The sequence below is a fragment of the Balaenoptera ricei genome, chromosome 6 (assembly GCF_028023285.1).
Source record: "Balaenoptera ricei isolate mBalRic1 chromosome 6, mBalRic1.hap2, whole genome shotgun sequence".
Lineage (NCBI taxonomy): Eukaryota > Metazoa > Chordata > Mammalia > Artiodactyla > Balaenopteridae > Balaenoptera > Balaenoptera ricei.
Genome location: NC_082644.1, coordinates 98,552,163 through 98,561,607, shown reverse-complemented (window position 1 = coordinate 98,561,607; position 9,445 = coordinate 98,552,163).

Here is a 9,445-nt window from a genome sequence, read left to right as displayed (position 1 = left end):
AGGCTGAGGGCCTGGCAGTGGGCAGCCCAGTTTGTCTCCATCCTGAGTTCCCTCAGGGCTCACCATTAGGGGCAGTGGCTGTAGTGGCTTGATGGCTGCAACATCCTTTGTTTACTGTTATGGCAGGCAAATTTTTCATTCACAGGTACTTTTAAAAATACATATTTTTAAACACCTGTAAAAAGGGTACATTTTACACACCCCTTTATACTCCTTTTTCCCTTTAACCTGGCCCAATTCACACATTTGTGTTACTTCTAGGCATTGAATTTAGAACCTGGCAGAAACCTCTGTGTAGACAGCAACCTCCTTTCTTCTCTGGACATTTCTTCTCTGAAGTCATTCTGCATCTGGAGGGGGCTCCCAACCACTGCCCAAATTCTGGAGCTTAAGCTGTAACTTCCTGGGAAGTGGTTCCCTTGAATCTGTGCTTGCCCCATTCTTACTTTCTAAAGCATTTCTCCTGTCTTATCAAGTTCCTCTCACGTGTTTAAAACACAGTTCAGTGTGATTTTCACCTTATTTGCAGGAAAATGTCCATTGAGAAAGGTGGGGTGGAGGCACTTGCCACAGCTATTGCATTTGCCTGGAAACTATAGGTGACATAATGTTATAGTTCTTCAAGTAGAAATGCATAAAACCACCATGAGTGTGGTGCCCGCTTTCTTATCTAGCTGCTAGTGCTAGAGCAAATACAGATGCAAGCAAACTGTTGTCTCCACTCCCTTAGGAATGAACTATCTTGGGTCTTTGTTTTAGGTGTTGTGGTTATTGGTATTTGTGTTAGGATTAGCCCATTTAGAGAAGAGACCCATGGAATCTGAGTGAGTGGTTAGAATGAAACTATTTGCCACTTAAAAAAAATTATTTGTTTGTTTGTGTTTATTTTTCCCAGCAGTTTCTTTGATTCTTGGGAAGGCTTTTAGGGCATTGGTGAAATTTGGGCTATTTCCAAAGACTTCTCCAGTTCTTTTCCACAGGAAATATAAAAGAACACATTTAATTTTAGTTCACTTGGAAGTATTTCAGGAGACAGATCTACTGTGGATATAGAGAAGAATGTATAAACAAACAAACAAACAAACACTTAAAAAACAAACCAAGGAATGATCCATGCGCCCTTGAAAAGAATGTGTATTCTACTGCTTTCGGATGGAATGCTCTATAAATATCAATTTAGTCCATTTGGTTTAATGTGTTATTTAAGGCTTGTGTTTCCTTATTTATTTTCTGCCTGGATGATCTGTCCATTGATGTAAGTGGGGTGTTAAAGTCCCCTGCTATTACTGTGTTACTGTCGATTTTTCCTTTTATGTCTTTTAATATTTGCCTTATATATTGAGGTGCTCCTATGTTGGGTGCACATATATTTATAATTTTTATACCTTCTTCTTGGATTGATCCCTTGATCATTATGTACTGTCCTTCTTTGTCTCTTGTAACAGTCTTTATTTTAAAGTCTATTTTGTTGGATACGAGTATTCCTACCCCAGCTTTCTTTTGATTTCCATTTGCGTGGAATACCTTTTTTCCATCCCCTCACTTTCAGTCTGTGTGTGTCTATAGATCTGAAGTGAGCCTCTTGTAGGCAGCAGATATACAGGTCTTCTTTTTATATCCATTCAGCCAGTCTGTGTCTTTTGGCTGGAGCATTTAGTTCATTTACATTTAAGGTAATTATTGATATTTATGTTCTTATTGACATTTTGTTAATTGTTTTGGAATTGTTTTCATAGGTCTTTTGTTCCCCTTTCTTCTTTTGTTCTCTTCTCTTGTGATTTGATGACTATCATTACTGTTATGTTTGGATTCCTCTTTCTTTTTTGTGTGTATATCTATTATAGATTTTTGGTTTACAGTTACCATGAAGTTTTGGTATAGCAGTCTATATATATATGGGATTTTTTTTTAACATCTTTATTGGAGTATAATTGCTTTACAATGTTGTATTAGTTTCTGCTGTATAACAAAGTGAATCAGCTATATGTATACATATATCCCCATATCCCGTCCCTCTTGAGTCTCCCTCCCACCCTCCCTATCCCACCCCTCTAGGTGGACACAAAGCACCGAGGTGATCTCCCTGTGCTATGTGGCTGCTTCCCATTAGCTATCTATTTTACATTTGGTAGTGTATATATGTCCATGCCACTCTCTCACTTCGTCCCACCTTGCCCTTCCCCCTCCCCGTGTCCTCAAGTCCATTCACTATGTCTGCATCTTTATTCCTGTCCTGCCCCTAGGTTCTTCAGAACCTTTTTTTTTTAAAGATTCCATATATATGTGTTAGCATATGGTATTTGTTTTTCTCTTTCTGACTTACTTCACTCTGTATGACAGATTCTATGTCCATCCACCTCACTACAAATAACTCAATTTCATTTCTTTTTATGGCTGAGTAATATTCCATTGTATATATGTGCCACATTTTCTTTATCCATTCATCTGTCGAGGGACACATAGGTTGCTTCCATGTCCTGGCTATTGTAAATAGTTATGCAGTGAACATTGTGGCACATGACTCTTTTTGAATTATGGTTTTCTCAGGGTATATGCCCAGTAGTGGGATTGCTGGGTCGTATGGTAGTTCTATTTTTAGTTTTTTAAGGAACCTCCATACTGTTCTCCATAGTGGCTATATCAATTTACATCCCCACCAACAATGCAGGAGGGTTCCCTTTTCTCCACACCTTCTCCAGCATTTATTCTTTGTAGATTTTTGGATGATGGCCATTCTGACTGGTGTGAGGTGATACCTCATTGTAGTTTTGACTTGCATTTCTCTAATGATTAGTGACGTTGAGCATCCTTACATGTGTTTGTTGGCAGTCTGCATATCTTCTTTGGAGAAATGTCTATTTAGGTCTTCTGCCCATTTTTGGATTGGGCTGTTTGTTTTCTTGATATTGAGCTGCATGAGCTGCTTGTATATTTTGGAGGTTAATCCTTTGTCAGTTGCTTCATGTGCAAATATTTTCTCCCATTCTGAGGGTTTTCTTTTTGTTTTGTTTATGGTTTCCTTTGCTGTGCAAAAGCTTTTAAGCTTCATTAGGTCCCATTTGTCTACTTTTGTTCTTATTTCCAGTTCTCTAGGAGGTGGGTCAAAAAGGATCTTGCTGTGATTTATGTCATAGAGTGTTCTGCCTGTTTTCCTCTAAGAGTTGTATAGTGTCTGGTCTTACATTTAGGTTTTTAATCCATTTTGAGTTTATTTTTGTGTATGGTGTTAGGTAGTGTTCTAATTTCTTTCTTTTACATGTAGCTGTCCAGTTTTCCCAGCACCACTCATTGAAGAGGCTGTCTTACCTCCATTGTATATTCGTGCCTCCTTTATCAAAGATAAGGTGACCATATGTGTGTGGGTTTATCTCTGGGCTTTCTATCCTGTTCCATTGATCTACATTTCTGTTTTTGTGCTAGTACCATACTGTCTTGATTACTGTAGCTTTGTAGTATAGTCTGAAGACAGGGAGCCTGATTCCTCCAGATCCATTTTCCTTTCTCAAGATTGCTTTGGCTATTCTGGGTCTTTTGTGTTTCCATACAAATTGTGCAATGTTTTGTTCTAGTTTTGTGAAAAATGCCATTGGTAATTTGATAGGGATTGCATTGAATCTGTAGATTGCTTTGGGTAGTATAGTCATTTTCACAATGTTGATTCTTCCAATCCAAGAACATGGTACATCTCTCCATCTGTTTGTATCATCTTGAATTTCTTTCATCGGTGTCTTATAGGTTTCTGCATACAGGTGTTTTGTCTCCTTAGGTAGGTTTATTCCTAGGTATTTTATTCTTTTTGTTGCAATGGTAAATGGGAATGTTTCCTTAATTTCTCTTTCAGATTTTTCATCATTCGTGTATAGGAATGCAAGAGATTTCTGTGCATTAATTTTGTATCCTGCTAGTTTACCAAATTCATTGATTAGCTCTAGTAGTTTTCTGATAGCGTCTTTAGGATTCTCTGTGTATAGTATCATGTTATCTGCAAACAGTGACAATTTTACTTCTTCTTTTCTGATTTGTATTCCTTTTATTTCTTGTTCTTCTCTGATTGCTGTGGCTAAAACTTCCAAAACTATGTTGAATAATAGTGGTGAGAGTGGACAACCTTGTCTTGTTCCTGATCTTAGAGGAAATGGTTTCAGTTTTTCACCATTGAGAATGATGTTGGCTGTGGGTTTGTCATATATGGCCTTTATTATGTTGAGGTAAGTTCCCTCTATGCCTATTTTCTGGAGGGTTTTTATCATAAATGGGTGTTGAATTTTGTCGAAAACTTTTTCTGCATCTGTTGAGAAGATCATATGGTTTTTTTCCTTCAATCTGTTAATATCGTTTTTCACATTGATTGATTTGCATATATTGAAGAATCCTTGCATTCCTGGGATAAACCGCACTTGATCATGGTGTATGAGCCTTTTCATGTGCTGTTGGATTCTGTTTGCTAGTATTTTGTTGAGGATTTTTGCATCTGTGTTCATCAGTGATATTGGCCTATAGCTTACTTTTTTTGTGACATCTTTTCTGGTTTTGGTTTCAGGGTGATGGTGGCCTCATAGAATGAGTTTGGGAGTTTTCCTCCCTCTGCTATATTTTGGAAGAGTTTGAGAAGGATAGGTGTTAGCTCTTCTCTAAATGTTTGATAGAATTTGCCTGTGAAGCCATCTGGTCCTGGGCTTTTGTTTGTTGGAAGATTTTAAATCACAGTTTTATTTTCAGTGCTTGTGATTAGTCAGTTTATATTTTCTGTTTCTTCCTGGTTCAGTCTTGGAAAGTTGTGCTTTTCTGAGGATTTGTCCATTTCTTCCAGGTTGTCCATTTTATTGGCATATAGTTGCTTGTAGTAATCTCTCATGATACTTTGTATTTCTGCAGTGTCAGTTGTTACTTCTCCTTTTCCATTTCTAATTGTACTGATTTGAGTCTTCTCCCTTTTTTTCTTGGATGAGTCTGGCTAATGGTTAATCAATTTTGTTTATCTTCTCAAAGAACCAGCTTTTAGTTTTATTGATCTTTGCTATCATTTCTTTAATTTCTTTTTCATTTATTTCTGCTCTGATCTTTATGATTTCTTTCCTTCTGCTAACTTTGGGTTTTTTTTGGTTCTTCTTTCTCTGATTGCTCTAGGTGTAAGGTTAGGTTGTTTAATTGAACTTTTTAGTTTTTCTTAAGGTAGGATTGTATTGCTATAGACTTCCTTCTTAGAACTGCTTTTGCTGCATCCCATAGGTTTTGTGTCATCATGTTTTCATTGTCATATGTTTCTAGGTATTTTTTTATTTTCTGTTTGATTTCTTCAGTGATCTCTTGGTTATTTAGTAGTGTATTGTTTAGCCTCCATGTGTTTGTATTTTTAACAGATTTTTTCCTGTAATTGATATGTAGTCTCATAGCATTCTGGTTGGAAAAGATACTTGATATGATTTTGATTTTCTTAAATTTACCAAGGCTTGATTTGTGACCCAAGTTATGACTTATCCTGGGGAATATTCCATGAGCACTTGAGAAGAAAGTGTATTTTGTTGTTTTTGAATGGAATGTCCTATAAATATCAATTAAGTCCATCTTGTTTAATGTATCATTTAAAGCTTGTGTTTCCTTATTTATTTTCATTTTGGATGATCTGTCCATTGGTGAAAGTGCGCTGCTAACGTCCCCTACTATTACTGTGTAACAGTCAGTTTCCCCTTTTATGGCTGTTAGCATTTGCCTTATGTGTTGAGATGCTCCTATGTTGGGTGCATAAATACTTACAATTGTTATATCTTCCTTCTTGTATTGATCCTTTGATCATTATGTAGTGTCCTTCTTTGTCTCTTGTAATAGTCTTTATTTTAAAGTCTATTTTGTCTGATATGAGAATTGCTATTCCAGGTTTCTTTTGATTTCCATTTGCATGGAATATCTTTTTCCATCCCCTCAGTTTCAATTTGTATGTGTCCCTAGGTCTGAAGTGGGTCTCTTGTAGACAGCATGTATACGAGTCTTCTTTTTGTATCCATTCAGCCAGTCTATGTCTTTTGGTTGGAGCATTTAATCCATTTACATTTAAGGTAATTATCGATGTGTATGTTCCTATTACCATTTTCTTAATTGTTTTCGGTTTGTTATTGTAGGTCTTTTCCTTCTCTTGTGTTTCCTGCCTAGAGAAGTTCCTTTAGCATTTGCTGTAAAGCTGGTTTGGTGTTGCTGAATTCTCTTAGCTTTTGCTTGTCGAATCTGAATGAAATCCTTGCTGGGAAGAGTGATCTTGGTTGTAGGTTTTTCCCTTTCATCACTTTAAATATGTCCTGCCACTCCCTTCTGGCTTGCAGAGTTTCTGCTGAAAGATCAGCTCTTAACCTTATGGGGATTCTCTTGTATGTTATTTGTTGTTTTTCCCTTGCTGCTTTTAATATTTTTTCTTTGTATTTAATTTTTCATAGTTTGATTAATATATGTCTTGGTGTGTTTCTCCTTGGATTTATCCTGTATGGGACTCTCTGCGCTTCCTGGACTTGATTGACTGTCTCCTTTACCATGTTAGGGAAGTTTTCAACTATAATCTCTTCAATTATTTTCTCAGTCCCTTTCTTTTTCTCTTCTTCTTCTGGACCCCTATAATGCAAATGTTGGTGCGTTTAATGTTGTCCCAGAGGTCTCTAAGATTGTCCTCAGTTCTTTTCATTCTTTTTTCTTTATTCTGCTCTGTGGTAGTTATTTCCACTATTTTATCTTCCAGGTCACTTATCTGTTCTTCTGCGTCAGTTACTCTGCTATTGATTCCTTCTAGAGAATTTTAAATTTCATTTATTGTGTTGTTCATCATTGTTTGCTCTTTAGTTCTTCTAGGTCCTTGTTAAACGTCTCTTTTATTTTCTCCATTCTATTTCCAAGATTTTGGATCATCTTTACTATCATTACTCTGAATTCTTTTTCAGGTAGACTGCCTATTTCCTCTTCATTTGTTTGGTCTGGTGGGTTTTTACCGTGCTCCTTCAACTGCTGCATATTTCTCTGTCTTCTCATTTTGCTTAACTTACTGTGTTTGGGGTCTCCTTTTTGCAGGCTGCAGGTTCATAGTTCCCATTGTTTTTGGTGTCTGCCCCCAGTGGGTAAATTTGGTTCATTGGGTTGTGTAGGCTTCCTGGTGGAGGGGACTGGTGCCTATTCTGGTGGATGAGGCTGCATCTTGTCTTTACGGTGGGCAGGACTGCGTCTGGTGGTGTGTTTTGGGGTGTTTGTGAACTTACTATGATTTTAGGCAGCACCTCTGCTAATGGGTGTGGTTGTGTTCCTGTCTTGCTAGTTGTTTGGCATGGTGTGTCCAGCACTGGAGTTTCCTGGTCGTTGAGTGGAGCTGGGTCTTAACATTGAGATGGAGAACTCTGGGAGAACTCTCGCCAATTGATATTACATGGGGCTGGGAGGTCTCTGGTGGACCAATGTCCTGAACTTGATTCTGCCTCCTCAGAGGCTCAGGCCTGACACCCAGCTGGAGCACCAAGGCCCTGTCAGACACACGGCTACGTTCAGACACTTCCAGTTATTCCAGCGATGATTATCTGGTTGGTGGATACTCCGTGGCCTCTCTGCATCTACTGCTTTCCTTTTGGCTTATTCCCTACTCTGTTAGTACCTTCAAATCCTTATTCTTATTCAGAAAGTTCTGAACATATACGATGGAAATTTTCAAGAATAATATATGCAGTGGATTCTCTGTTTAATTTTCAAGTGTTTCAGGGCTGGCCAAGGAGACTCCTGAGGTGGACACCAGAAACACCATTGAGAAGGGAAGACAACAGTGCTGAAGCCTCTGGGTACCTGATTACCTCAGCATCACCGGTGGTGGCATGAGCAGGAGCCCAGGGTGCGGGGGCCAGCGGTGGGTTACGCTGGGCCACAGGGCGTCTCCTGCAATCCCGGTAGCAGTTGGTGCAGCAGTTCTGGACGTCTGGGCTTGGGCTCCGCGGAGAGCAAGGCTGCTTGAATGCGAGCGAGCCAGCGGGGCTGTGTGTGTGCGTGTGAGAGTAAGATGCGGGTGGGCGCTACAGGCAGGTGGCCAGTGGCGGTGGCAGCAGCCTGTGTGATTGTTTTAAGTTGCTCATCTCTTAATTTCAAATGCATTTAAAAAACCCTGCATTTGTACTCTCCTCCCGTAACAATTACTGTTGTTGATATCATATTTTACATCTGATTGTTTTGTGTATCCCTTAACTGCTTATTATGGATATAGATGATTTTACTACTTTTGTCTTTTAACATCCCTGCTAGCTTTGTGTGTGGATGATTGCCTGCATTTACTGTATGTTTGCCTTTTATTGATGAGCTTTTTGATTTTGTAATTTTCTTGTTTCTAGTTGTAGCCTTTTCTTTTTTGCCCAGAGAAGTTCCTTTAGCGTTTGTTGTACAGCTTGTTTGGTGGTGCTGAAATCTTTTAGCTTTTGCCTGTTTGTGATTTCTCTGTCAAATCTGAACAAGAGCCTTGCTGGGCAGAGTATTCTTGGTTGTAGATTTTTCCCTTTTATCATTTTAAATATATCATGCCACTCCCTTCTGGCCTGCAGAGTTTCTGCTGAAAAATCAGCTGATAGCCTTATGGGAGTTCCCTTGTATGTTATTTGTTGGTTTTCCCTTGCTGCTTGTAATATTCTCTTTACCTTTAATTTTTGTCTTTTTGATTACAATGTGTCTTGGTGTGTTCCTCTTTGGGTTAATCCTGTATGAGACTCTCTGTGCTTCCTGGCCTTGGGTGACTGTTTCTCTAGGATAGATCACATGCTAAGCCACAAAACAGGCTTTGGTAAATTTAAGAAAATTGAAATCATATCAAGCATCTTTTCTGACCACAATGCTATTAGACTGGAAATCAACTACAAGGAAAAAACAGCAAAAAAACACAGCACATGGAGGCTAAACAACATGCTACTAAACAACTGGATCACTGAAGAAATCAAAGATGAAATAAAAAATATCTAGAGACAAATGAAAATGAAAACATGATGATCCAAGACCTGTGGAACACAGCAAAAGCAGTTCTAAGAGGGAATTTTATAGTAATAGAAGCTTACCTCAGGAAACAAGAAAAATCTCGAATAAACAACCTAACCTTACACCTAAAGCAACTAGAGAAAGAAGAACAAACGAAACCCAAAGGTATAGAAGGAAAGAAATCATAAAGATCAGAGCATAAATAAATGAAATAGAGTAAAAAACAATAGAAAATATTAATGAAACTAAAAGCTGGTTCTTTGAAAAGATAAAGAAAATTGATAAATTTTTAGCCAGACTCATCAAGAAAAAAAGGGAGAGGGCCCAGATCAATAAAATCACAAATGAAACAGGAGAAGTTACAACTGACACCACAGAAATACTAAGAATCATGAGAGACTACTACGAGCAACTATATGCCAATAAAATGGACAATCTAGAAGAAATGGACAAACTCTTAGAAAGGTACAGTCTT